Consider the following 27,387-nt stretch of genomic DNA (forward strand, 5'->3'; position numbering starts at 1 on the left):
TTAGGCTGGATTGTGTGAGCTTCAGGCGCAAGGCATTTGATTAGTCTTTAAGCAGGTCCACTTGCAAAGCCCTTTGCACCTGTTCTCCCAGTCCCTACAAAGGGATGCAAGCAGTTGTTTCTGTAGTGTAGTGGTTAGCACGTTCGAGACCGGGCAGAAACACTCTCTGCTGGCATTTTACACAAAATCGTTTTTTTCCCCTTTTGTCACACACAAATGTAAAGTATGAACTTATTTGCGTTCCCATGGAAACAGCATATGCTCTCAAGAGCTTGAGAAATACACTGGGAAGGCAAGCATCCTCACATGTATTGTGTATATGGGGCCAATAATAAAATGCACGCGCCTTCATTTTGTGTATGTAATGTTGCAGAGCACAGAGAGGATTTCTTTTCCCTACTGCTGGGTATTTGGGTCTCTGGGATCAGAGTTGGGTCCGCTCCGTCCTCTGAAATGGTGCATATTAGTTACATAGGTTAGTGTACCAAAGAAATATCACATTTTCATATACAGCTTCTTCATTTCTGTGTTCTGAGGGATTACCAGTTGTAAGAAATGCACTTGCCGGTACAGTGATTCCCTGGCTTTCTCTGGCCCGAGAAAGCTTTTCCTCTGAACTGGGAACAGAAGTTGGACTGCTTCTGCTGAACTTCCTGAAAGCATAGCTGGCGGGAGGAGGGACTTTTTGAGTGCTGGGAAAATTTGAGCTGGAAATTTGCATAGGCTGGACAGAGATTGCTTGGAGCAGCCAAAATATAATAACGGCCATGGCGCTCAAGTAAAGCAGAAAGCTTTTAGTATACACCTTTTGCACTCTTGTCAACGAAGCTGGGCTCTGTGAATGCTCACCCTACGCAAGAAAAGAGAACAGACTTTGCTGGTGACCTAAATATATCTCGCCTGATCGAGCACGATCGAGCTCTGAGTGAGCAGCTGTGCAATGGTCATCTTTACCAAAGGGGAGATGCTGCTTTTGCCAGTGTCACGCCCATGCTCTCAGGGCTGGAGGGAGGAGGGCTGCTTTTTGTTTTTACAGGCAAAAGGAAAGGCCCAGCCCTCAGAGCTTCTGCCAATGCATATCCCAGCAGGTGCAAAATAAAGTCTCTCCCCCACCTTGCCAGCTGCAGATTGATCAGAAGACTGCTAGTCTAGTGTGTTGGGCCACTCTCTCTCTTCTGTGTATCGTCCCCTCTTATTACATAAACAGCATAAGAGGAAGGAAGGAAGGAAGGAAGGAAGGAAGGAAGGAAGGAAGGAAGGAAGGAAGGAAGGAAGGAAGGAAGGAAGGAAGGAAGGAAGGAAGGAAGGAAGGAAGGAAGGAAGGAAGGAAGGAAGGAAGGAAGGAAGGAAGGAAGGAAGGAAGGAAGGAAGGAAGGAAGGAAGGAAGGAAGGAAGGAAGGAAGGAAGGAACAGTGTATCGCAAGCACCTTTCACCCTGATGTCAATGGTCCACCAACCTTCGGGATGAGGAGTAGACCTGTGAAGACGCTCAGCCTTTGCATCATTTAGGGACGAGGACGGGCTTTAGGAGCAAACGTTAGGAAGAGATACTCTTGTGCTACAATCCTCAAGAGGTACAACTGCCAAGTCAAATCCCTACATATTGTCTAGACTACTCTGCAAGTGTAGGCTCGTTGGTCTAGGGGTATGATTCTCGCGAGGTCCCGGGTTCAAATCCCGGACGAGCCCATTGATTGGTGCCTGGCCCGATACTTTTTTACACATGTGTTTTTCAATTCTATAGACTCTGGACTGATGGATGGACAATGGTCGATGAACATTGGGCTTCCTAAGCCTCTTTGCGGACCGCCTCATTGCGCCATGCATTAAGGAGTCCCAAGTAGCTCTCAGTCACCTTTCTGGATTTGTTTGTTAATTCATGGCTGTCCCATACCAATGCCTAAAGAGGCCCTTACATCTTCAGACTGCACGGCCTCTCAGCTGGCACACTTGTCTGAGTGTTCATGCTTGTAACGCCGTGTGTGTGATGAGCTGCATTTGTAAAGCTTTGGGCGTGAGGCATTTGATAAGTGTTCAAACAGAGACAATTGCACTGTTACTTGACCCTATTCTCTCAACCGCCAGAGGGCATAGCATGCAGCAGTTTCTGTAGTGTAGTGGTTATCACGTTCGCCTTACACGCGAAAGGTCCCTGGTTCGAGACCGGGCAGAAACAGCAGAGGGTGGCATTTTACACTTTTCATGTTCCACCATCTCGAAGCTCAAGCCATGAACTTATTTGCAGTTGCAACGGAAGAAGCAGTTCCTCTGACACGCTTTGAAATAAATTCTGAGTAGACGAGCGCACTCACATTTGCTCCGAATATGTGATGAATTAAAATTGCATGCCTGCATATGTGCGTGCTTATGTATAGTTGGATGGAAAGCTGAGGGAGCAGTTGTGCAATGCTATTTCTTACAGAAGGGTGGCGCTGCTTTTCCCTGAGCAATGTTCATGCACCCAGGCAGATGTGATATTGGATTTTTCTTTTTTTCAAGGGCAAAAGAAAATTCCTAGCCCTCAGAGCTTCTGCCAATGCAGATCCGGTGCAAAATGAAGGCTCTCACTCGCTCACTTTGTCCACTTTCAATTGATCAGCAGACCGCGTTGGTGTTGTGCTAGATTTCTTCTTCTGTGCATCAACAGCTCTTTTATACGTACCCTTCACGGGCGAATGGAAGGGAGGGTGTGCCACCAGCTTCATTGATCCTGATGTCAATGTGCCAACACCTTCAGGACGAGAAGAAGAGCTATGAAGACAGTCAGAGCGTGCCGACTGGGGCATTCATTTGGCTCATACACCGACAAGGCTTTCAGCGGCAGGAACAAACTTCAGGAATAGGCATTCTTGGCCTCGAAGCCTAAGGGGGGTGGAAACGCTGAGTACAATTCCGTCAGATGATCACAGGACCGTGGCTCGTTGGTCTAGGGGTATGATTCTCGCTTTGGGTGCGAGAGGTCCGGAGGAGCCCGATCAAGGTGGGTAACTTGAGCTCCTTTTTTTTTTTTCCAATGTTATTTTCATTGGACAGACTCTCTGGCTTTCTCGGTAAGCAGTAGTCGATGAACAATTCACTTCCTGAACCTCTTTGCCTGCCATGTCCTTGCGACAAGCACTTTGTGTTCTCTGTTAGCTCTCAGTAACATTCCTTGATTTGCTTGTGAGTTTTGGCCGTCCGATCTCAAAGTGGAAATATGTCCTTCCCTCTGTACGCTGCATAGACCCTCAACAGGCATACTTGTATATGTGCGCATGCTTGATAGGACGTATGTTTTAGGCTGGATTGTGTGAGCTTCAGGCGCAAGGCATTTGATTAGTCTTTAAGCAGGTCCACTTGCAAAGCCCTTTGCACCTGTTCTCCCAGTCCCTACAAAGGGATGCAAGCAGTTGTTTCTGTAGTGTAGTGGTTAGCACGTTCGAGACCGGGCAGAAACACTCTCTGCTGGCATTTTACACAAAATCGTTTTTTTCCCCTTTTGTCACACACAAATGTAAAGTATGAACTTATTTGCGTTCCCATGGAAATAGCATATGCTCTCAAGAGCTTGAGAAATACACTGGGAAGGCAAGCATCCTCACATGTATTGTGTATATGGGGCCAATAATAAAATGCACGCGCCTTCATTTTGTGTATGTAATGTTGCAGAGCACAGAGAGGATTTCTTTTCCCTACTGCTGGGTATTTGGGTCTCTGGGATCACAGTTGGGTCCGCTCCGTCCTCTGAAATGGTGCATATTAGTTACATAGGTTAGTGTACCAAAGAAATATCACATTTTCATATACAGCTTCTTCATTTCTGTGTTCTGAGGGATTACCAGTTGTAAGAAATGCACTTGCCGGTACAGTGATTCCCTGGCTTTCTCTGGCCCGAGAAAGCTTTTCCTCTGAACTGGGAACAGAAGTTGGACTGCTTCTGCTGAACTTCCTGAAAGCATAGCTGGCGGGAGGAGGGACTTTTTGAGTGCTGGGAAAATTTGAGCTGGAAATTTGCATAGGCTGGACAGAGATTGCTTGGAGCAGCCAAAATATAATAACGGCCATGGCGCTCAAGTAAAGCAGAAAGCTTTTAGTATACACCTTTTGCACTCTTGTCAACGAAGCTGGGCTCTGTGAATGCTCACCCTACGCAAGAAAAGAGAACAGACTTTGCTGGTGACATAAATATATCTCGCCTGATCGAGCACGATCGAGCTCTGAGTGAGCAGCTGTGCAATGGTCATCTTTACCAAAGGGGAGATGCTGCTTTTGCCAGTGTCACGCCCATGCTCTCAGGGCTGGAGGGAGGAGGGCTGCTTTTTGTTTTTACAGGCAAAAGGAAAGGCCCAGCCCTCAGAGCTTCTGCCAATGCATATCCCAGCAGGTGCAAAATAAAGTCTCTCCCCCACCTTGCCAGCTGCAGATTGATCAGAAGACTGCTAGTCTAGTGTGTTGGGCCACTCTCTCTCTTCTGTGTATCGTCCCCTCTTATTACATAAACAGCATAAGAGGAAGGAAGGAAGGAAGGAAGGAAGGAAGGAAGGAAGGAAGGAAGGAAGGAAGGAAGGAAGGAAGGAAGGAAGGAAGGAAGGAAGGAAGGAAGGAAGGAAGGAAGGAAGGAAGGAAGGAAGGAAGGAAGGAAGGAAGGAAGGAAGGAAGGAAGGAAGGAAGGAAGGAAGGAACAGTGTATCGCAAGCACCTTTCACCCTGATGTCAATGGTCCACCAACCTTCGGGATGAGGAGTAGACCTGTGAAGACGCTCAGCCTTTGCATCATTTAGGGACGAGGACGGGCTTTAGGAGCAAACGTTAGGAAGAGATACTCTTGTGCTACAATCCTCAAGAGGTACAACTGCCAAGTCAAATCCCTACATATTGTCTAGACTACTCTGCAAGTGTAGGCTCGTTGGTCTAGGGGTATGATTCTCGCTTCGGGTGCGAGAGGTCCCGGGTTCAAATCCCGGACGAGCCCATTGATTGGTGCCTGGCCCGATACTTTTTTACACATGTGTTTTTCAATTCTATAGACTCTGGACTGATGGATGGACAATGGTCGATGAACATTGGGCTTCCTAAGCCTCTTTGCGGACCGCCTCATTGCGCCATGCATTAAGGAGTCCCAAGTAGCTCTCAGTCACCTTTCTGGATTTGTTTGTTAATTCATGGCTGTCCCATACCAATGCCTAAAGAGGCCCTTACATCTTCAGACTGCACGGCCTCTCAGCTGGCACACTTGTCTGAGTGTTCATGCTTGTAACGCCGTGTGTGTGATGAGCTGCATTTGTAAAGCTTTGGGCGTGAGGCATTTGATAAGTGTTCAAACAGAGACAATTGCACTGTTACTTGACCCTATTCTCTCAACCGCCAGAGGGCATAGCATGCAGCAGTTTCTGTAGTGTAGTGGTTATCACGTTCGCCTTACACGCGAAAGGTCCCTGGTTCGAGACCGGGCAGAAACAGCAGAGGGTGGCATTTTACACTTTTCATGTTCCACCATCTCGAAGCTCAAGCCATGAACTTATTTGCAGTTGCAACGGAAGAAGCAGTTCCTCTGACACGCTTTGAAATAAATTCTGAGTAGACGAGCGCACTCACATTTGCTCCGAATATGTGATGAATTAAAATTGCATGCCTGCATATGTGCGTGCTTATGTATAGTTGGATGGAAAGCTGAGGGAGCAGTTGTGCAATGCTATTTCTTACAGAAGGGTGGCGCTGCTTTTCCCTGAGCAATGTTCATGCACCCAGGCAGATGTGATATTGGATTTTTCTTTTTTTCAAGGGCAAAAGAAAATTCCTAGCCCTCAGAGCTTCTGCCAATGCAGATCCGGTGCAAAATGAAGGCTCTCACTCGCTCACTTTGTCCACTTTCAATTGATCAGCAGACCGCGTTGGTGTTGTGCTAGATTTCTTCTTCTGTGCATCAACAGCTCTTTTATACGTACCCTTCACGGGCGAATGGAAGGGAGGGTGTGCCACCAGCTTCATTGATCCTGATGTCAATGTGCCAACACCTTCAGGACGAGAAGAAGAGCTATGAAGACAGTCAGAGCGTGCCGACTGGGGCATTCATTTGGCTCATACACCGACAAGGCTTTCAGCGGCAGGAACAAACTTCAGGAATAGGCATTCTTGGCCTCGAAGCCTAAGGGGGGTGGAAACGCTGAGTACAATTCCGTCAGATGATCACAGGACCGTGGCTCGTTGGTCTAGGGGTATGATTCTCGCTTTGGGTGCGAGAGGTCCGGAGGAGCCCGATCAAGGTGGGTAACTTGAGCTCCTTTTTTTTTTTTCCAATGTTATTTTCATTGGACAGACTCTCTGGCTTTCTCGGTAAGCAGTAGTCGATGAACAATTCACTTCCTGAACCTCTTTGCCTGCCATGTCCTTGCGACAAGCACTTTGTGTTCTCTGTTAGCTCTCAGTAACATTCCTTGATTTGCTTGTGAGTTTTGGCCGTCCGATCTCAAAGTGGAAATATGTCCTTCCCTCTGTACGCTGCATAGACCCTCAACAGGCATACTTGTATATGTGCGCATGCTTGATAGGACGTATGTTTTAGGCTGGATTGTGTGAGCTTCAGGCGCAAGGCATTTGATTAGTCTTTAAGCAGGTCCACTTGCAAAGCCCTTTGCACCTGTTCTCCCAGTCCCTACAAAGGGATGCAAGCAGTTGTTTCTGTAGTGTAGTGGTTAGCACGTTCGAGACCGGGCAGAAACACTCTCTGCTGGCATTTTACACAAAATCGTTTTTTTCCCCTTTTGTCACACACAAATGTAAAGTATGAACTTATTTGCGTTCCCATGGAAACAGCATATGCTCTCAAGAGCTTGAGAAATACACTGGGAAGGCAAGCATCCTCACATGTATTGTGTATATGGGGCCAATAATAAAATGCACGCGCCTTCATTTTGTGTATGTAATGTTGCAGAGCACAGAGAGGATTTCTTTTCCCTACTGCTGGGTATTTGGGTCTCTGGGATCAGAGTTGGGTCCGCTCCGTCCTCTGAAATGGTGCATATTAGTTACATAGGTTAGTGTACCAAAGAAATATCACATTTTCATATACAGCTTCTTCATTTCTGTGTTCTGAGGGATTACCAGTTGTAAGAAATGCACTTGCCGGTACAGTGATTCCCTGGCTTTCTCTGGCCCGAGAAAGCTTTTCCTCTGAACTGGGAACAGAAGTTGGACTGCTTCTGCTGAACTTCCTGAAAGCATAGCTGGCGGGAGGAGGGACTTTTTGAGTGCTGGGAAAATTTGAGCTGGAAATTTGCATAGGCTGGACAGAGATTGCTTGGAGCAGCCAAAATATAATAACGGCCATGGCGCTCAAGTAAAGCAGAAAGCTTTTAGTATACACCTTTTGCACTCTTGTCAACGAAGCTGGGCTCTGTGAATGCTCACCCTACGCAAGAAAAGAGAACAGACTTTGCTGGTGACCTAAATATATCTCGCCTGATCGAGCACGATCGAGCTCTGAGTGAGCAGCTGTGCAATGGTCATCTTTACCAAAGGGGAGATGCTGCTTTTGCCAGTGTCACGCCCATGCTCTCAGGGCTGGAGGGAGGAGGGCTGCTTTTTGTTTTTACAGGCAAAAGGAAAGGCCCAGCCCTCAGAGCTTCTGCCAATGCATATCCCAGCAGGTGCAAAATAAAGTCTCTCCCCCACCTTGCCAGCTGCAGATTGATCAGAAGACTGCTAGTCTAGTGTGTTGGGCCACTCTCTCTCTTCTGTGTATCGTCCCCTCTTATTACATAAACAGCATAAGAGGAAGGAAGGAAGGAAGGAAGGAAGGAAGGAAGGAAGGAAGGAAGGAAGGAAGGAAGGAAGGAAGGAAGGAAGGAAGGAAGGAAGGAAGGAAGGAAGGAAGGAAGGAAGGAAGGAAGGAAGGAAGGAAGGAAGGAAGGAAGGAAGGAAGGAAGGAAGGAAGGAAGGAAGGAAGGAAGGAAGGAAGGAAGGAAGGAAGGAACAGTGTATCGCAAGCACCTTTCACCCTGATGTCAATGGTCCACCAACCTTCGGGATGAGGAGTAGACCTGTGAAGACGCTCAGCCTTTGCATCATTTAGGGACGAGGACGGGCTTTAGGAGCAAACGTTAGGAAGAGATACTCTTGTGCTACAATCCTCAAGAGGTACAACTGCCAAGTCAAATCCCTACATATTGTCTAGACTACTCTGCAAGTGTAGGCTCGTTGGTCTAGGGGTATGATTCTCGCGAGGTCCCGGGTTCAAATCCCGGACGAGCCCATTGATTGGTGCCTGGCCCGATACTTTTTTACACATGTGTTTTTCAATTCTATAGACTCTGGACTGATGGATGGACAATGGTCGATGAACATTGGGCTTCCTAAGCCTCTTTGCGGACCGCCTCATTGCGCCATGCATTAAGGAGTCCCAAGTAGCTCTCAGTCACCTTTCTGGATTTGTTTGTTAATTCATGGCTGTCCCATACCAATGCCTAAAGAGGCCCTTACATCTTCAGACTGCACGGCCTCTCAGCTGGCACACTTGTCTGAGTGTTCATGCTTGTAACGCCGTGTGTGTGATGAGCTGCATTTGTAAAGCTTTGGGCGTGAGGCATTTGATAAGTGTTCAAACAGAGACAATTGCACTGTTACTTGACCCTATTCTCTCAACCGCCAGAGGGCATAGCATGCAGCAGTTTCTGTAGTGTAGTGGTTATCACGTTCGCCTTACACGCGAAAGGTCCCTGGTTCGAGACCGGGCAGAAACAGCAGAGGGTGGCATTTTACACTTTTCATGTTCCACCATCTCGAAGCTCAAGCCATGAACTTATTTGCAGTTGCAACGGAAGAAGCAGTTCCTCTGACACGCTTTGAAATAAATTCTGAGTAGACGAGCGCACTCACATTTGCTCCGAATATGTGATGAATTAAAATTGCATGCCTGCATATGTGCGTGCTTATGTATAGTTGGATGGAAAGCTGAGGGAGCAGTTGTGCAATGCTATTTCTTACAGAAGGGTGGCGCTGCTTTTCCCTGAGCAATGTTCATGCACCCAGGCAGATGTGATATTGGATTTTTCTTTTTTTCAAGGGCAAAAGAAAATTCCTAGCCCTCAGAGCTTCTGCCAATGCAGATCCGGTGCAAAATGAAGGCTCTCACTCGCTCACTTTGTCCACTTTCAATTGATCAGCAGACCGCGTTGGTGTTGTGCTAGATTTCTTCTTCTGTGCATCAACAGCTCTTTTATACGTACCCTTCACGGGCGAATGGAAGGGAGGGTGTGCCACCAGCTTCATTGATCCTGATGTCAATGTGCCAACACCTTCAGGACGAGAAGAAGAGCTATGAAGACAGTCAGAGCGTGCCGACTGGGGCATTCATTTGGCTCATACACCGACAAGGCTTTCAGCGGCAGGAACAAACTTCAGGAATAGGCATTCTTGGCCTCGAAGCCTAAGGGGGGTGGAAACGCTGAGTACAATTCCGTCAGATGATCACAGGACCGTGGCTCGTTGGTCTAGGGGTATGATTCTCGCTTTGGGTGCGAGAGGTCCGGAGGAGCCCGATCAAGGTGGGTAACTTGAGCTCCTTTTTTTTTTTTCCAATGTTATTTTCATTGGACAGACTCTCTGGCTTTCTCGGTAAGCAGTAGTCGATGAACAATTCACTTCCTGAACCTCTTTGCCTGCCATGTCCTTGCGACAAGCACTTTGTGTTCTCTGTTAGCTCTCAGTAACATTCCTTGATTTGCTTGTGAGTTTTGGCCGTCCGATCTCAAAGTGGAAATATGTCCTTCCCTCTGTACGCTGCATAGACCCTCAACAGGCATACTTGTATATGTGCGCATGCTTGATAGGACGTATGTTTTAGGCTGGATTGTGTGAGCTTCAGGCGCAAGGCATTTGATTAGTCTTTAAGCAGGTCCACTTGCAAAGCCCTTTGCACCTGTTCTCCCAGTCCCTACAAAGGGATGCAAGCAGTTGTTTCTGTAGTGTAGTGGTTAGCACGTTCGAGACCGGGCAGAAACACTCTCTGCTGGCATTTTACACAAAATCGTTTTTTTCCCCTTTTGTCACACACAAATGTAAAGTATGAACTTATTTGCGTTCCCATGGAAATAGCATATGCTCTCAAGAGCTTGAGAAATACACTGGGAAGGCAAGCATCCTCACATGTATTGTGTATATGGGGCCAATAATAAAATGCACGCGCCTTCATTTTGTGTATGTAATGTTGCAGAGCACAGAGAGGATTTCTTTTCCCTACTGCTGGGTATTTGGGTCTCTGGGATCACAGTTGGGTCCGCTCCGTCCTCTGAAATGGTGCATATTAGTTACATAGGTTAGTGTACCAAAGAAATATCACATTTTCATATACAGCTTCTTCATTTCTGTGTTCTGAGGGATTACCAGTTGTAAGAAATGCACTTGCCGGTACAGTGATTCCCTGGCTTTCTCTGGCCCGAGAAAGCTTTTCCTCTGAACTGGGAACAGAAGTTGGACTGCTTCTGCTGAACTTCCTGAAAGCATAGCTGGCGGGAGGAGGGACTTTTTGAGTGCTGGGAAAATTTGAGCTGGAAATTTGCATAGGCTGGACAGAGATTGCTTGGAGCAGCCAAAATATAATAACGGCCATGGCGCTCAAGTAAAGCAGAAAGCTTTTAGTATACACCTTTTGCACTCTTGTCAACGAAGCTGGGCTCTGTGAATGCTCACCCTACGCAAGAAAAGAGAACAGACTTTGCTGGTGACCTAAATATATCTCGCCTGATCGAGCACGATCGAGCTCTGAGTGAGCAGCTGTGCAATGGTCATCTTTACCAAAGGGGAGATGCTGCTTTTGCCAGTGTCACGCCCATGCTCTCAGGGCTGGAGGGAGGAGGGCTGCTTTTTGTTTTTACAGGCAAAAGGAAAGGCCCAGCCCTCAGAGCTTCTGCCAATGCATATCCCAGCAGGTGCAAAATAAAGTCTCTCCCCCACCTTGCCAGCTGCAGATTGATCAGAAGACTGCTAGTCTAGTGTGTTGGGCCACTCTCTCTCTTCTGTGTATCGTCCCCTCTTATTACATAAACAGCATAAGAGGAAGGAAGGAAGGAAGGAAGGAAGGAAGGAAGGAAGGAAGGAAGGAAGGAAGGAAGGAAGGAAGGAAGGAAGGAAGGAAGGAAGGAAGGAAGGAAGGAAGGAAGGAAGGAAGGAAGGAAGGAAGGAAGGAAGGAAGGAAGGAAGGAAGGAAGGAAGGAAGGAAGGAAGGAAGGAACAGTGTATCGCAAGCACCTTTCACCCTGATGTCAATGGTCCACCAACCTTCGGGATGAGGAGTAGACCTGTGAAGACGCTCAGCCTTTGCATCATTTAGGGACGAGGACGGGCTTTAGGAGCAAACGTTAGGAAGAGATACTCTTGTGCTACAATCCTCAAGAGGTACAACTGCCAAGTCAAATCCCTACATATTGTCTAGACTACTCTGCAAGTGTAGGCTCGTTGGTCTAGGGGTATGATTCTCGCTTCGGGTGCGAGAGGTCCCGGGTTCAAATCCCGGACGAGCCCATTGATTGGTGCCTGGCCCGATACTTTTTTACACATGTGTTTTTCAATTCTATAGACTCTGGACTGATGGATGGACAATGGTCGATGAACATTGGGCTTCCTAAGCCTCTTTGCGGACCGCCTCATTGCGCCATGCATTAAGGAGTCCCAAGTAGCTCTCAGTCACCTTTCTGGATTTGTTTGTTAATTCATGGCTGTCCCATACCAATGCCTAAAGAGGCCCTTACATCTTCAGACTGCACGGCCTCTCAGCTGGCACACTTGTCTGAGTGTTCATGCTTGTAACGCCGTGTGTGTGATGAGCTGCATTTGTAAAGCTTTGGGCGTGAGGCATTTGATAAGTGTTCAAACAGAGACAATTGCACTGTTACTTGACCCTATTCTCTCAACCGCCAGAGGGCATAGCATGCAGCAGTTTCTGTAGTGTAGTGGTTATCACGTTCGCCTTACACGCGAAAGGTCCCTGGTTCGAGACCGGGCAGAAACAGCAGAGGGTGGCATTTTACACTTTTCATGTTCCACCATCTCGAAGCTCAAGCCATGAACTTATTTGCAGTTGCAACGGAAGAAGCAGTTCCTCTGACACGCTTTGAAATAAATTCTGAGTAGACGAGCGCACTCACATTTGCTCCGAATATGTGATGAATTAAAATTGCATGCCTGCATATGTGCGTGCTTATGTATAGTTGGATGGAAAGCTGAGGGAGCAGTTGTGCAATGCTATTTCTTACAGAAGGGTGGCGCTGCTTTTCCCTGAGCAATGTTCATGCACCCAGGCAGATGTGATATTGGATTTTTCTTTTTTTCAAGGGCAAAAGAAAATTCCTAGCCCTCAGAGCTTCTGCCAATGCAGATCCGGTGCAAAATGAAGGCTCTCACTCGCTCACTTTGTCCACTTTCAATTGATCAGCAGACCGCGTTGGTGTTGTGCTAGATTTCTTCTTCTGTGCATCAACAGCTCTTTTATACGTACCCTTCACGGGCGAATGGAAGGGAGGGTGTGCCACCAGCTTCATTGATCCTGATGTCAATGTGCCAACACCTTCAGGACGAGAAGAAGAGCTATGAAGACAGTCAGAGCGTGCCGACTGGGGCATTCATTTGGCTCATACACCGACAAGGCTTTCAGCGGCAGGAACAAACTTCAGGAATAGGCATTCTTGGCCTCGAAGCCTAAGGGGGGTGGAAACGCTGAGTACAATTCCGTCAGATGATCACAGGACCGTGGCTCGTTGGTCTAGGGGTATGATTCTCGCTTTGGGTGCGAGAGGTCCGGAGGAGCCCGATCAAGGTGGGTAACTTGAGCTCCTTTTTTTTTTTTCCAATGTTATTTTCATTGGACAGACTCTCTGGCTTTCTCGGTAAGCAGTAGTCGATGAACAATTCACTTCCTGAACCTCTTTGCCTGCCATGTCCTTGCGACAAGCACTTTGTGTTCTCTGTTAGCTCTCAGTAACATTCCTTGATTTGCTTGTGAGTTTTGGCCGTCCGATCTCAAAGTGGAAATATGTCCTTCCCTCTGTACGCTGCATAGACCCTCAACAGGCATACTTGTATATGTGCGCATGCTTGATAGGACGTATGTTTTAGGCTGGATTGTGTGAGCTTCAGGCGCAAGGCATTTGATTAGTCTTTAAGCAGGTCCACTTGCAAAGCCCTTTGCACCTGTTCTCCCAGTCCCTACAAAGGGATGCAAGCAGTTGTTTCTGTAGTGTAGTGGTTAGCACGTTCGAGACCGGGCAGAAACACTCTCTGCTGGCATTTTACACAAAATCGTTTTTTTCCCCTTTTGTCACACACAAATGTAAAGTATGAACTTATTTGCGTTCCCATGGAAATAGCATATGCTCTCAAGAGCTTGAGAAATACACTGGGAAGGCAAGCATCCTCACATGTATTGTGTATATGGGGCCAATAATAAAATGCACGCGCCTTCATTTTGTGTATGTAATGTTGCAGAGCACAGAGAGGATTTCTTTTCCCTACTGCTGGGTATTTGGGTCTCTGGGATCACAGTTGGGTCCGCTCCGTCCTCTGAAATGGTGCATATTAGTTACATAGGTTAGTGTACCAAAGAAATATCACATTTTCATATACAGCTTCTTCATTTCTGTGTTCTGAGGGATTACCAGTTGTAAGAAATGCACTTGCCGGTACAGTGATTCCCTGGCTTTCTCTGGCCCGAGAAAGCTTTTCCTCTGAACTGGGAACAGAAGTTGGACTGCTTCTGCTGAACTTCCTGAAAGCATAGCTGGCGGGAGGAGGGACTTTTTGAGTGCTGGGAAAATTTGAGCTGGAAATTTGCATAGGCTGGACAGAGATTGCTTGGAGCAGCCAAAATATAATAACGGCCATGGCGCTCAAGTAAAGCAGAAAGCTTTTAGTATACACCTTTTGCACTCTTGTCAACGAAGCTGGGCTCTGTGAATGCTCACCCTACGCAAGAAAAGAGAACAGACTTTGCTGGTGACCTAAATATATATCTCGCCTGATCGAGCACGATCGAGCTCTGAGTGAGCAGCTGTGCAATGGTCATCTTTACCAAAGGGGAGATGCTGCTTTTGCCAGTGTCACGCCCATGCTCTCAGGGCTGGAGGGAGGAGGGCTGCTTTTTGTTTTTACAGGCAAAAGGAAAGGCCCAGCCCTCAGAGCTTCTGCCAATGCATATCCCAGCAGGTGCAAAATAAAGTCTCTCCCCCACCTTGCCAGCTGCAGATTGATCAGAAGACTGCTAGCCTAGTGTGTTGGGCCACTCTCTCTCTTCTGTGTATCGTCCCCTCTTATTACATAAACAGCATAAGAGGAAGGAAGGAAGGAAGGAAGGAAGGAAGGAAGGAAGGAAGGAAGGAAGGAAGGAAGGAAGGAAGGAAGGAAGGAAGGAAGGAAGGAAGGAAGGAAGGAAGGAAGGAAGGAAGGAAGGAAGGAAGGAAGGAAGGAAGGAAGGAAGGAAGGAAGGAAGGAAGGAAGGAAGGAACAGTGTATCGCAAGCACCTTTCACCCTGATGTCAATGGTCCACCAACCTTCGGGATGAGGAGTAGACCTGTGAAGACGCTCAGCCTTTGCATCATTTAGGGACGAGGACGGGCTTTAGGAGCAAACGTTAGGAAGAGATACTCTTGTGCTACAATCCTCAAGAGGTACAACTGCCAAGTCAAATCCCTACATATTGTCTAGACTACTCTGCAAGTGTAGGCTCGTTGGTCTAGGGGTATGATTCTCGCTTCGGGTGCGAGAGGTCCCGGGTTCAAATCCCGGACGAGCCCATTGATTGGTGCCTGGCCCGATACTTTTTTACACATGTGTTTTTCAATTCTATAGACTCTGGACTGATGGATGGACAATGGTCGATGAACATTGGGCTTCCTAAGCCTCTTTGCGGACCGCCTCATTGCGCCATGCATTAAGGAGTCCCAAGTAGCTCTCAGTCACCTTTCTGGATTTGTTTGTTAATTCATGGCTGTCCCATACCAATGCCTAAAGAGGCCCTTACATCTTCAGACTGCACGGCCTCTCAGCTGGCACACTTGTCTGAGTGTTCATGCTTGTAACGCCGTGTGTGTGATGAGCTGCATTTGTAAAGCTTTGGGCGTGAGGCATTTGATAAGTGTTCAAACAGAGACAATTGCACTGTTACTTGACCCTATTCTCTCAACCGCCAGAGGGCATAGCATGCAGCAGTTTCTGTAGTGTAGTGGTTATCACGTTCGCCTTACACGCGAAAGGTCCCTGGTTCGAGACCGGGCAGAAACAGCAGAGGGTGGCATTTTACACTTTTCATGTTCCACCATCTCGAAGCTCAAGCCATGAACTTATTTGCAGTTGCAACGGAAGAAGCAGTTCCTCTGACACGCTTTGAAATAAATTCTGAGTAGACGAGCGCACTCACATTTGCTCCGAATATGTGATGAATTAAAATTGCATGCCTGCATATGTGCGTGCTTATGTATAGTTGGATGGAAAGCTGAGGGAGCAGTTGTGCAATGCTATTTCTTACAGAAGGGTGGCGCTGCTTTTCCCTGAGCAATGTTCATGCACCCAGGCAGATGTGATATTGGATTTTTCTTTTTTTCAAGGGCAAAAGAAAATTCCTAGCCCTCAGAGCTTCTGCCAATGCAGATCCGGTGCAAAATGAAGGCTCTCACTCGCTCACTTTGTCCACTTTCAATTGATCAGCAGACCGCGTTGGTGTTGTGCTAGATTTCTTCTTCTGTGCATCAACAGCTCTTTTATACGTACCCTTCACGGGCGAATGGAAGGGAGGGTGTGCCACCAGCTTCATTGATCCTGATGTCAATGTGCCAACACCTTCAGGACGAGAAGAAGAGCTATGAAGACAGTCAGAGCGTGCCGACTGGGGCATTCATTTGGCTCATACACCGACAAGGCTTTCAGCGGCAGGAACAAACTTCAGGAATAGGCATTCTTGGCCTCGAAGCCTAAGGGGGGTGGAAACGCTGAGTACAATTCCGTCAGATGATCACAGGACCGTGGCTCGTTGGTCTAGGGGTATGATTCTCGCTTTGGGTGCGAGAGGTCCGGAGGAGCCCGATCAAGGTGGGTAACTTGAGCTCCTTTTTTTTTTTTCCAATGTTATTTTCATTGGACAGACTCTCTGGCTTTCTCGGTAAGCAGTAGTCGATGAACAATTCACTTCCTGAACCTCTTTGCCTGCCATGTCCTTGCGACAAGCACTTTGTGTTCTCTGTTAGCTCTCAGTAACATTCCTTGATTTGCTTGTGAGTTTTGGCCGTCCGATCTCAAAGTGGAAATATGTCCTTCCCTCTGTACGCTGCATAGACCCTCAACAGGCATACTTGTATATGTGCGCATGCTTGATAGGACGTATGTTTTAGGCTGGATTGTGTGAGCTTCAGGCGCAAGGCATTTGATTAGTCTTTAAGCAGGTCCACTTGCAAAGCCCTTTGCACCTGTTCTCCCAGTCCCTACAAAGGGATGCAAGCAGTTGTTTCTGTAGTGTAGTGGTTAGCACGTTCGAGACCGGGCAGAAACACTCTCTGCTGGCATTTTACACAAAATCGTTTTTTTCCCCTTTTGTCACACACAAATGTAAAGTATGAACTTATTTGCGTTCCCATGGAAATAGCATATGCTCTCAAGAGCTTGAGAAATACACTGGGAAGGCAAGCATCCTCACATGTATTGTGTATATGGGGCCAATAATAAAATGCACGCGCCTTCATTTTGTGTATGTAATGTTGCAGAGCACAGAGAGGATTTCTTTTCCCTACTGCTGGGTATTTGGGTCTCTGGGATCACAGTTGGGTCCGCTCCGTCCTCTGAAATGGTGCATATTAGTTACATAGGTTAGTGTACCAAAGAAATATCACATTTTCATATACAGCTTCTTCATTTCTGTGTTCTGAGGGATTACCAGTTGTAAGAAATGCACTTGCCGGTACAGTGATTCCCTGGCTTTCTCTGGCCCGAGAAAGCTTTTCCTCTGAACTGGGAACAGAAGTTGGACTGCTTCTGCTGAACTTCCTGAAAGCATAGCTGGCGGGAGGAGGGACTTTTTGAGTGCTGGGAAAATTTGAGCTGGAAATTTGCATAGGCTGGACAGAGATTGCTTGGAGCAGCCAAAATATAATAACGGCCATGGCGCTCAAGTAAAGCAGAAAGCTTTTAGTATACACCTTTTGCACTCTTGTCAACGAAGCTGGGCTCTGTGAATGCTCACCCTACGCAAGAAAAGAGAACAGACTTTGCTGGTGACCTAAATATATATCTCGCCTGATCGAGCACGATCGAGCTCTGAGTGAGCAGCTGTGCAATGGTCATCTTTACCAAAGGGGAGATGCTGCTTTTGCCAGTGTCACGCCCATGCTCTCAGGGCTGGAGGGAGGAGGGCTGCTTTTTGTTTTTACAGGCAAAAGGAAAGGCCCAGCCCTCAGAGCTTCTGCCAATGCATATCCCAGCAGGTGCAAAATAAAGTCTCTCCCCCACCTTGCCAGCTGCAGATTGATCAGAAGACTGCTAGCCTAGTGTGTTGGGCCACTCTCTCTCTTCTGTGTATCGTCCCCTCTTATTACATAAACAGCATAAGAGGAAGGAAGGAAGGAAGGAAGGAAGGAAGGAAGGAAGGAAGGAAGGAAGGAAGGAAGGAAGGAAGGAAGGAAGGAAGGAAGGAAGGAAGGAAGGAAGGAAGGAAGGAAGGAAGGAAGGAAGGAAGGAAGGAAGGAAGGAAGGAAGGAAGGAAGGAAGGAAGGAAGGAAGGAAGGAAGGAAGGAAGGAAGGAACAGTGTATCGCAAGCACCTTTCACCCTGATGTCAATGGTCCACCAACCTTCGGGATGAGGAGTAGACCTGTGAAGACGCTCAGCCTTTGCATCATTTAGGGACGAGGACGGGCTTTAGGAGCAAACGTTAGGAAGAGATACTCTTGTGCTACAATCCTCAAGAGGTACAACTGCCAAGTCAAATCCCTACATATTGTCTAGACTACTCTGCAAGTGTAGGCTCGTTGGTCTAGGGGTATGATTCTCGCTTCGGGTGCGAGAGGTCCCGGGTTCAAATCCCGGACGAGCCCATTGATTGGTGCCTGGCCCGATACTTTTTTACACATGTGTTTTTCAATTCTATAGACTCTGGACTGATGGATGGACAATGGTCGATGAACATTGGGCTTCCTAAGCCTCTTTGCGGACCGCCTCATTGCGCCATGCATTAAGGAGTCCCAAGTAGCTCTCAGTCACCTTTCTGGATTTGTTTGTTAATTCATGGCTGTCCCATACCAATGCCTAAAGAGGCCCTTACATCTTCAGACTGCACGGCCTCTCAGCTGGCACACTTGTCTGAGTGTTCATGCTTGTAACGCCGTGTGTGTGATGAGCTGCATTTGTAAAGCTTTGGGCGTGAGGCATTTGATAAGTGTTCAAACAGAGACAATTGCACTGTTACTTGACCCTATTCTCTCAACCGCCAGAGGGCATAGCATGCAGCAGTTTCTGTAGTGTAGTGGTTATCACGTTCGCCTTACACGCGAAAGGTCCCTGGTTCGAGATCGGGCAGAAACAGCAGAGGGTGGCATTTTACACTTTTCATGTTCCACCATCTCGAAGCTCAAGCCATGAACTTATTTGCAGTTGCAACGGAAGAAGCAGTTCCTCTGACACGCTTTGAAATAAATTCTGAGTAGACGAGCGCACTCACATTTGCTCCGAATATGTGATGAATTAAAATTGCATGCCTGCATATGTGCGTGCTTATGTATAGTTGGATGGAAAGCTGAGGGAGCAGTTGTGCAATGCTATTTCTTACAGAAGGGTGGCGCTGCTTTTCCCTGAGCAATGTTCATGCACCCAGGCAGATGTGATATTGGATTTTTCTTTTTTTCAAGGGCAAAAGAAAATTCCTAGCCCTCAGAGCTTCTGCCAATGCAGATCCGGTGCAAAATGAAGGCTCTCACTCGCTCACTTTGTCCACTTTCAATTGATCAGCAGACCGCGTTGGTGTTGTGCTAGATTTCTTCTTCTGTGCATCAACAGCTCTTTTATACGTACCCTTCACGGGCGAATGGAAGGGAGGGTGTGCCACCAGCTTCATTGATCCTGATGTCAATGTGCCAACACCTTCAGGACGAGAAGAAGAGCTATGAAGACAGTCAGAGCGTGCCGACTGGGGCATTCATTTGGCTCATACACCGACAAGGCTTTCAGCGGCAGGAACAAACTTCAGGAATAGGCATTCTTGGCCTCGAAGCCTAAGGGGGGTGGAAACGCTGAGTACAATTCCGTCAGATGATCACAGGACCGTGGCTCGTTGGTCTAGGGGTATGATTCTCGCTTTGGGTGCGAGAGGTCCGGAGGAGCCCGATCAAGGTGGGTAACTTGAGCTCCTTTTTTTTTTTTCCAATGTTATTTTCATTGGACAGACTCTCTGGCTTTCTCGGTAAGCAGTAGTCGATGAACAATTCACTTCCTGAACCTCTTTGCCTGCCATGTCCTTGCGACAAGCACTTTGTGTTCTCTGTTAGCTCTCAGTAACATTCCTTGATTTGCTTGTGAGTTTTGGCCGTCCAATCTCAAAGTGGAAATATGTCCTTCCCTCTGTACGCTGCATAGACCCTCAACAGGCATACTTGTATATGTGCGCATGCTTGATAGGACGTATGTTTTAGGCTGGATTGTGTGAGCTTCAGGCGCAAGGCATTTGATTAGTCTTTAAGCAGGTCCACTTGCAAAGCCCTTTGCACCTGTTCTCCCAGTCCCTACAAAGGGATGCAAGCAGTTGTTTCTGTAGTGTAGTGGTTAGCACGTTCGAGACCGGGCAGAAACACTCTCTGCTGGCATTTTACACAAAATCGTTTTTTTCCCCTTTTGTCACACACAAATGTAAAGTATGAACTTATTTGCGTTCCCATGGAAATAGCATATGCTCTCAAGAGCTTGAGAAATACACTGGGAAGGCAAGCATCCTCACATGTATTGTGTATATGGGGCCAATAATAAAATGCACGCGCCTTCATTTTGTGTATGTAATGTTGCAGAGCACAGAGAGGATTTCTTTTCCCTACTGCTGGGTATTTGGGTCTCTGGGATCACAGTTGGGTCCGCTCCGTCCTCTGAAATGGTGCATATTAGTTACATAGGTTAGTGTACCAAAGAAATATCACATTTTCATATACAGCTTCTTCATTTCTGTGTTCTGAGGGATTACCAGTTGTAAGAAATGCACTTGCCGGTACAGTGATTCCCTGGCTTTCTCTGGCCCGAGAAAGCTTTTCCTCTGAACTGGGAACAGAAGTTGGACTGCTTCTGCTGAACTTCCTGAAAGCATAGCTGGCGGGAGGAGGGACTTTTTGAGTGCTGGGAAAATTTGAGCTGGAAATTTGCATAGGCTGGACAGAGATTGCTTGGAGCAGCCAAAATATAATAACGGCCATGGCGCTCAAGTAAAGCAGAAAGCTTTTAGTATACACCTTTTGCACTCTTGTCAACGAAGCTGGGCTCTGTGAATGCTCACCCTACGCAAGAAAAGAGAACAGACTTTGCTGGTGACCTAAATATATCTCGCCTGATCGAGCACGATCGAGCTCTGAGTGAGCAGCTGTGCAATGGTCATCTTTACCAAAGGGGAGATGCTGCTTTTGCCAGTGTCACGCCCATGCTCTCAGGGCTGGAGGGAGGAGGGCTGCTTTTTGTTTTTACAGGCAAAAGGAAAGGCCCAGCCCTCAGAGCTTCTGCCAATGCATATCCCAGCAGGTGCAAAATAAAGTCTCTCCCCCACCTTGCCAGCTGCAGATTGATCAGAAGACTGCTAGTCTAGTGTGTTGGGCCACTCTCTCTCTTCTGTGTATCGTCCCCTCTTATTACATAAACAGCATAAGAGGAAGGAAGGAAGGAAGGAAGGAAGGAAGGAAGGAAGGAAGGAAGGAAGGAAGGAAGGAAGGAAGGAAGGAAGGAAGGAAGGAAGGAAGGAAGGAAGGAAGGAAGGAAGGAAGGAAGGAAGGAAGGAAGGAAGGAAGGAAGGAAGGAAGGAAGGAAGGAAGGAAGGAAGGAAGGAAGGAAGGAAGGAAGGAAGGAAGGAAGGAAGGAAGGAAGGAAGGAAGGAAGGAAGGAAGGAACAGTGTATCGCAAGCACCTTTCACCCTGATGTCAATGGTCCACCAACCTTCGGGATGAGGAGTAGACCTGTGAAGACGCTCAGCCTTTGCATCATTTAGGGACGAGGACGGGCTTTAGGAGCAAACGTTAGGAAGAGATACTCTTGTGCTACAATCCTCAAGAGGTACAACTGCCAAGTCAAATCCCTACATATTGTCTAGACTACTCTGCAAGTGTAGGCTCGTTGGTCTAGGGGTATGATTCTCGCTTCGGGTGCGAGAGGTCCCGGGTTCAAATCCCGGACGAGCCCATTGATTGGTGCCTGGCCCGATACTTTTTTACACATGTGTTTTTCAATTCTATAGACTCTGGACTGATGGATGGACAATGGTCGATGAACATTGGGCTTCCTAAGCCTCTTTGCGGACCGCCTCATTGCGCCATGCATTAAGGAGTCCCAAGTAGCTCTCAGTCACCTTTCTGGATTTGTTTGTTAATTCATGGCTGTCCCATACCAATGCCTAAAGAGGCCCTTACATCTTCAGACTGCACGGCCTCTCAGCTGGCACACTTGTCTGAGTGTTCATGCTTGTAACGCCGTGTGTGTGATGAGCTGCATTTGTAAAGCTTTGGGCGTGAGGCATTTGATAAGTGTTCAAACAGAGACAATTGCACTGTTACTTGACCCTATTCTCTCAACCGCCAGAGGGCATAGCATGCAGCAGTTTCTGTAGTGTAGTGGTTATCACGTTCGCCTTACACGCGAAAGGTCCCTGGTTCGAGACCGGGCAGAAACAGCAGAGGGTGGCATTTTACACTTTTCATGTTCCACCATCTCGAAGCTCAAGCCATGAACTTATTTGCAGTTGCAACGGAAGAAGCAGTTCCTCTGACACGCTTTGAAATAAATTCTGAGTAGACGAGCGCACTCACATTTGCTCCGAATATGTGATGAATTAAAATTGCATGCCTGCATATGTGCGTGCTTATGTATAGTTGGATGGAAAGCTGAGGGAGCAGTTGTGCAATGCTATTTCTTACAGAAGGGTGGCGCTGCTTTTCCCTGAGCAATGTTCATGCACCCAGGCAGATGTGATATTGGATTTTTCTTTTTTTCAAGGGCAAAAGAAAATTCCTAGCCCTCAGAGCTTCTGCCAATGCAGATCCGGTGCAAAATGAAGGCTCTCACTCGCTCACTTTGTCCACTTTCAATTGATCAGCAGACCGCGTTGGTGTTGTGCTAGATTTCTTCTTCTGTGCATCAACAGCTCTTTTATACGTACCCTTCACGGGCGAATGGAAGGGAGGGTGTGCCACCAGCTTCATTGATCCTGATGTCAATGTGCCAACACCTTCAGGACGAGAAGAAGAGCTATGAAGACAGTCAGAGCGTGCCGACTGGGGCATTCATTTGGCTCATACACCGACAAGGCTTTCAGCGGCAGGAACAAACTTCAGGAATAGGCATTCTTGGCCTCGAAGCCTAAGGGGGGTGGAAACGCTGAGTACAATTCCGTCAGATGATCACAGGACCGTGGCTCGTTGGTCTAGGGGTATGATTCTCGCTTTGGGTGCGAGAGGTCCGGAGGAGCCCGATCAAGGTGGGTAACTTGAGCTCCTTTTTTTTTTTTCCAATGTTATTTTCATTGGACAGACTCTCTGGCTTTCTCGGTAAGCAGTAGTCGATGAACAATTCACTTCCTGAACCTCTTTGCCTGCCATGTCCTTGCGACAAGCACTTTGTGTTCTCTGTTAGCTCTCAGTAACATTCCTTGATTTGCTTGTGAGTTTTGGCCGTCCGATCTCAAAGTGGAAATATGTCCTTCCCTCTGTACGCTGCATAGACCCTCAACAGGCATACTTGTATATGTGCGCATGCTTGATAGGACGTATGTTTTAGGCTGGATTGTGTGAGCTTCAGGCGCAAGGCATTTGATTAGTCTTTAAGCAGGTCCACTTGCAAAGCCCTTTGCACCTGTTCTCCCAGTCCCTACAAAGGGATGCAAGCAGTTGTTTCTGTAGTGTAGTGGTTAGCACGTTCGAGACCGGGCAGAAACACTCTCTGCTGGCATTTTACACAAAATCGTTTTTTTCCCCTTTTGTCACACACAAATGTAAAGTATGAACTTATTTGCGTTCCCATGGAAATAGCATATGCTCTCAAGAGCTTGAGAAATACACTGGGAAGGCAAGCATCCTCACATGTATTGTGTATATGGGGCCAATAATAAAATGCACGCGCCTTCATTTTGTGTATGTAATGTTGCAGAGCACAGAGAGGATTTCTTTTCCCTACTGCTGGGTATTTGGGTCTCTGGGATCACAGTTGGGTCCGCTCCGTCCTCTGAAATGGTGCATATTAGTTACATAGGTTAGTGTACCAAAGAAATATCACATTTTCATATACAGCTTCTTCATTTCTGTGTTCTGAGGGATTACCAGTTGTAAGAAATGCACTTGCCGGTACAGTGATTCCCTGGCTTTCTCTGGCCCGAGAAAGCTTTTCCTCTGAACTGGGAACAGAAGTTGGACTGCTTCTGCTGAACTTCCTGAAAGCATAGCTGGCGGGAGGAGGGACTTTTTGAGTGCTGGGAAAATTTGAGCTGGAAATTTGCATAGGCTGGACAGAGATTGCTTGGAGCAGCCAAAATATAATAACGGCCATGGCGCTCAAGTAAAGCAGAAAGCTTTTAGTATACACCTTTTGCACTCTTGTCAACGAAGCTGGGCTCTGTGAATGCTCACCCTACGCAAGAAAAGAGAACAGACTTTGCTGGTGACCTAAATATATCTCGCCTGATCGAGCACGATCGAGCTCTGAGTGAGCAGCTGTGCAATGGTCATCTTTACCAAAGGGGAGATGCTGCTTTTGCCAGTGTCACGCCCATGCTCTCAGGGCTGGAGGGAGGAGGGCTGCTTTTTGTTTTTACAGGCAAAAGGAAAGGCCCAGCCCTCAGAGCTTCTGCCAATGCATATCCCAGCAGGTGCAAAATAAAGTCTCTCCCCCACCTTGCCAGCTGCAGATTGATCAGAAGACTGCTAGTCTAGTGTGTTGGGCCACTCTCTCTCTTCTGTGTATCGTCCCCTCTTATTACATAAACAGCATAAGAGGAAGGAAGGAAGGAAGGAAGGAAGGAAGGAAGGAAGGAAGGAAGGAAGGAAGGAAGGAAGGAAGGAAGGAAGGAAGGAAGGAAGGAAGGAAGGAAGGAAGGAAGGAAGGAAGGAAGGAAGGAAGGAAGGAAGGAAGGAAGGAAGGAAGGAAGGAAGGAAGGAAGGAAGGAAGGAAGGAAGGAAGGAAGGAAGGAAGGAAGGAACAGTGTATCGCAAGCACCTTTCACCCTGATGTCAATGGTCCACCAACCTTCGGGATGAGGAGTAGACCTGTGAAGACGCTCAGCCTTTGCATCATTTAGGGACGAGGACGGGCTTTAGGAGCAAACGTTAGGAAGAGATACTCTTGTGCTACAATCCTCAAGAGGTACAACTGCCAAGTCAAATCCCTACATATTGTCTAGACTACTCTGCAAGTGTAGGCTCGTTGGTCTAGGGGTATGATTCTCGCTTCGGGTGCGAGAGGTCCCGGGTTCAAATCCCGGACGAGCCCATTGATTGGTGCCTGGCCCGATACTTTTTTACACATGTGTTTTTCAATTCTATAGACTCTGGACTGATGGATGGACAATGGTCGATGAACATTGGGCTTCCTAAGCCTCTTTGCGGACCGCCTCATTGCGCCATGCATTAAGGAGTCCCAAGTAGCTCTCAGTCACCTTTCTGGATTTGTTTGTTAATTCATGGCTGTCCCATACCAATGCCTAAAGAGGCCCTTACATCTTCAGACTGCACGGCCTCTCAGCTGGCACACTTGTCTGAGTGTTCATGCTTGTAACGCCGTGTGTGTGATGAGCTGCATTTGTAAAGCTTTGGGCGTGAGGCATTTGATAAGTGTTCAAACAGAGACAATTGCACTGTTACTTGACCCTATTCTCTCAACCGCCAGAGGGCATAGCATGCAGCAGTTTCTGTAGTGTAGTGGTTATCACGTTCGCCTTACACGCGAAAGGTCCCTGGTTCGAGACCGGGCAGAAACAGCAGAGGGTGGCATTTTACACTTTTCATGTTCCACCATCTCGAAGCTCAAGCCATGAACTTATTTGCAGTTGCAACGGAAGAAGCAGTTCCTCTGACACGCTTTGAAATAAATTCTGAGTAGACGAGCGCACTCACATTTGCTCCGAATATGTGATGAATTAAAATTGCATGCCTGCATATGTGCGTGCTTATGTATAGTTGGATGGAAAGCTGAGGGAGCAGTTGTGCAATGCTATTTCTTACAGAAGGGTGGCGCTGCTTTTCCCTGAGCAATGTTCATGCACCCAGGCAGATGTGATATTGGATTTTTCTTTTTTTCAAGGGCAAAAGAAAATTCCTAGCCCTCAGAGCTTCTGCCAATGCAGATCCGGTGCAAAATGAAGGCTCTCACTCGCTCACTTTGTCCACTTTCAATTGATCAGCAGACCGCGTTGGTGTTGTGCTAGATTTCTTCTTCTGTGCATCAACAGCTCTTTTATACGTACCCTTCACGGGCGAATGGAAGGGAGGGTGTGCCACCAGCTTCATTGATCCTGATGTCAATGTGCCAACACCTTCAGGACGAGAAGAAGAGCTATGAAGACAGTCAGAGCGTGCCGACTGGGGCATTCATTTGGCTCATACACCGACAAGGCTTTCAGCGGCAGGAACAAACTTCAGGAATAGGCATTCTTGGCCTCGAAGCCTAAGGGGGGTGGAAACGCTGAGTACAATTCCGTCAGATGATCACAGGACCGTGGCTCGTTGGTCTAGGGGTATGATTCTCGCTTTGGGTGCGAGAGGTCCGGAGGAGCCCGATCAAGGTGGGTAACTTGAGCTCCTTTTTTTTTTTTCCAATGTTATTTTCATTGGACAGACTCTCTGGCTTTCTCGGTAAGCAGTAGTCGATGAACAATTCACTTCCTGAACCTCTTTGCCTGCCATGTCCTTGCGACAAGCACTTTGTGTTCTCTGTTAGCTCTCAGTAACATTCCTTGATTTGCTTGTGAGTTTTGGCCGTCCGATCTCAAAGTGGAAATATGTCCTTCCCTCTGTACGCTGCATAGACCCTCAACAGGCATACTTGTATATGTGCGCATGCTTGATAGGACGTATGTTTTAGGCTGGATTGTGTGAGCTTCAGGCGCAAGGCATTTGATTAGTCTTTAAGCAGGTCCACTTGCAAAGCCCTTTGCACCTGTTCTCCCAGTCCCTACAAAGGGATGCAAGCAGTTGTTTCTGTAGTGTAGTGGTTAGCACGTTCGAGACCGGGCAGAAACACTCTCTGCTGGCATTTTACACAAAATCGTTTTTTTCCCCTTTTGTCACACACAAATGTAAAGTATGAACTTATTTGCGTTCCCATGGAAATAGCATATGCTCTCAAGAGCTTGAGAAATACACTGGGAAGGCAAGCATCCTCACATGTATTGTGTATATGGGGCCAATAATAAAATGCACGCGCCTTCATTTTGTGTATGTAATGTTGCAGAGCACAGAGAGGATTTCTTTTCCCTACTGCTGGGTATTTGGGTCTCTGGGATCACAGTTGGGTCCGCTCCGTCCTCTGAAATGGTGCATATTAGTTACATAGGTTAGTGTACCAAAGAAATATCACATTTTCATATACAGCTTCTTCATTTCTGTGTTCTGGGGGATTACCAGTTGTAAGAAATGCACTTGCCGGTACAGTGATTCCCTGGCTTTCTCTGGCCCGAGAAAGCTTTTCCTCTGAACTGGGAACAGAAGTTGGACTGCTTCTGCTGAACTTCCTGAAAGTATAGCTGGCGGGAGGAGGGACTTTTTGAGTGCTGGGAAAATTTGAGCTGGAAATTTGCATAGGCTGGACAGAGATTGCTTGGAGCAGCCAAAATATAATAACGGCCATGGCGCTCAAGTAAAGCAGAAAGCTTTTAGTATACACCTTTTGCACTCTTGTCAACGAAGCTGGGCTCTGTGAATGCTCACCCTACGCAAGAAAAGAGAACAGACTTTGCTGGTGACCTAAATATATCTCGCCTGATCGAGCACGATCGAGCTCTGAGTGAGCAGCTGTGCAATGGTCATCTTTACCAAAGGGGAGATGCTGCTTTTGCCAGTGTCACGCCCATGCTCTCAGGGCTGGAGGGAGGAGGGCTGCTTTTTGTTTTTACAGGCAAAAGGAAAGGCCCAGCCCTCAGAGCTTCTGCCAATGCATATCCCAGCAGGTGCAAAATAAAGTCTCTCCCCCACCTTGCCAGCTGCAGATTGATCAGA

General features: G+C 47.4%; 14 non-coding genes across 14 annotated transcripts; all 14 read left to right on the forward strand.

Annotated features, from left to right (window-relative positions):
• Positions 1 to 2,103: 2,103 nt before the first annotated feature.
• Positions 2,104 to 2,176, forward strand: TRNAV-UAC (transfer RNA valine (anticodon UAC)). The gene has a single exon. It is a non-coding gene; the product is annotated as a tRNA-Val (tRNA).
• Positions 2,177 to 4,879: 2,703 nt separating this feature from the next.
• Positions 4,880 to 4,951, forward strand: TRNAP-CGG (transfer RNA proline (anticodon CGG)). The gene has a single exon. It is a non-coding gene; the product is annotated as a tRNA-Pro (tRNA).
• Positions 4,952 to 5,365: 414 nt separating this feature from the next.
• TRNAV-UAC (transfer RNA valine (anticodon UAC)) lies at positions 5,366 to 5,438 on the forward strand. Its single transcript has one exon. It is a non-coding gene; the product is annotated as a tRNA-Val (tRNA).
• A 3,206-nt stretch (positions 5,439 to 8,644) lies between these two features.
• On the forward strand, positions 8,645 to 8,717 carry TRNAV-UAC (transfer RNA valine (anticodon UAC)). Its single transcript has one exon. It is a non-coding gene; the product is annotated as a tRNA-Val (tRNA).
• A 2,707-nt stretch (positions 8,718 to 11,424) lies between these two features.
• TRNAP-CGG (transfer RNA proline (anticodon CGG)) lies at positions 11,425 to 11,496 on the forward strand. Its single transcript has one exon. It is a non-coding gene; the product is annotated as a tRNA-Pro (tRNA).
• A 414-nt stretch (positions 11,497 to 11,910) lies between these two features.
• Positions 11,911 to 11,983, forward strand: TRNAV-UAC (transfer RNA valine (anticodon UAC)). The gene has a single exon. It is a non-coding gene; the product is annotated as a tRNA-Val (tRNA).
• Positions 11,984 to 14,688: 2,705 nt separating this feature from the next.
• On the forward strand, positions 14,689 to 14,760 carry TRNAP-CGG (transfer RNA proline (anticodon CGG)). The gene has a single exon. It is a non-coding gene; the product is annotated as a tRNA-Pro (tRNA).
• A 414-nt stretch (positions 14,761 to 15,174) lies between these two features.
• Positions 15,175 to 15,247, forward strand: TRNAV-UAC (transfer RNA valine (anticodon UAC)). Its single transcript has one exon. It is a non-coding gene; the product is annotated as a tRNA-Val (tRNA).
• Positions 15,248 to 17,972: 2,725 nt separating this feature from the next.
• On the forward strand, positions 17,973 to 18,044 carry TRNAP-CGG (transfer RNA proline (anticodon CGG)). The gene has a single exon. It is a non-coding gene; the product is annotated as a tRNA-Pro (tRNA).
• A 414-nt stretch (positions 18,045 to 18,458) lies between these two features.
• Positions 18,459 to 18,531, forward strand: TRNAV-UAC (transfer RNA valine (anticodon UAC)). Its single transcript has one exon. It is a non-coding gene; the product is annotated as a tRNA-Val (tRNA).
• Positions 18,532 to 21,298: 2,767 nt separating this feature from the next.
• TRNAP-CGG (transfer RNA proline (anticodon CGG)) lies at positions 21,299 to 21,370 on the forward strand. Its single transcript has one exon. It is a non-coding gene; the product is annotated as a tRNA-Pro (tRNA).
• Positions 21,371 to 21,784: 414 nt separating this feature from the next.
• On the forward strand, positions 21,785 to 21,857 carry TRNAV-UAC (transfer RNA valine (anticodon UAC)). The gene has a single exon. It is a non-coding gene; the product is annotated as a tRNA-Val (tRNA).
• Positions 21,858 to 24,592: 2,735 nt separating this feature from the next.
• Positions 24,593 to 24,664, forward strand: TRNAP-CGG (transfer RNA proline (anticodon CGG)). Its single transcript has one exon. It is a non-coding gene; the product is annotated as a tRNA-Pro (tRNA).
• A 414-nt stretch (positions 24,665 to 25,078) lies between these two features.
• Positions 25,079 to 25,151, forward strand: TRNAV-UAC (transfer RNA valine (anticodon UAC)). The gene has a single exon. It is a non-coding gene; the product is annotated as a tRNA-Val (tRNA).
• The last annotated feature ends 2,236 nt before the right edge of the window (positions 25,152 to 27,387 follow it).

Source organism: Ambystoma mexicanum, unplaced genomic scaffold (assembly GCF_040938575.1).
Source record: "Ambystoma mexicanum isolate Mex_15411 unplaced genomic scaffold, UKY_AmexF1_1 Mex_scaf133, whole genome shotgun sequence".
NCBI classification, from domain to species: Eukaryota; Metazoa; Chordata; class Amphibia; order Caudata; family Ambystomatidae; genus Ambystoma; species Ambystoma mexicanum.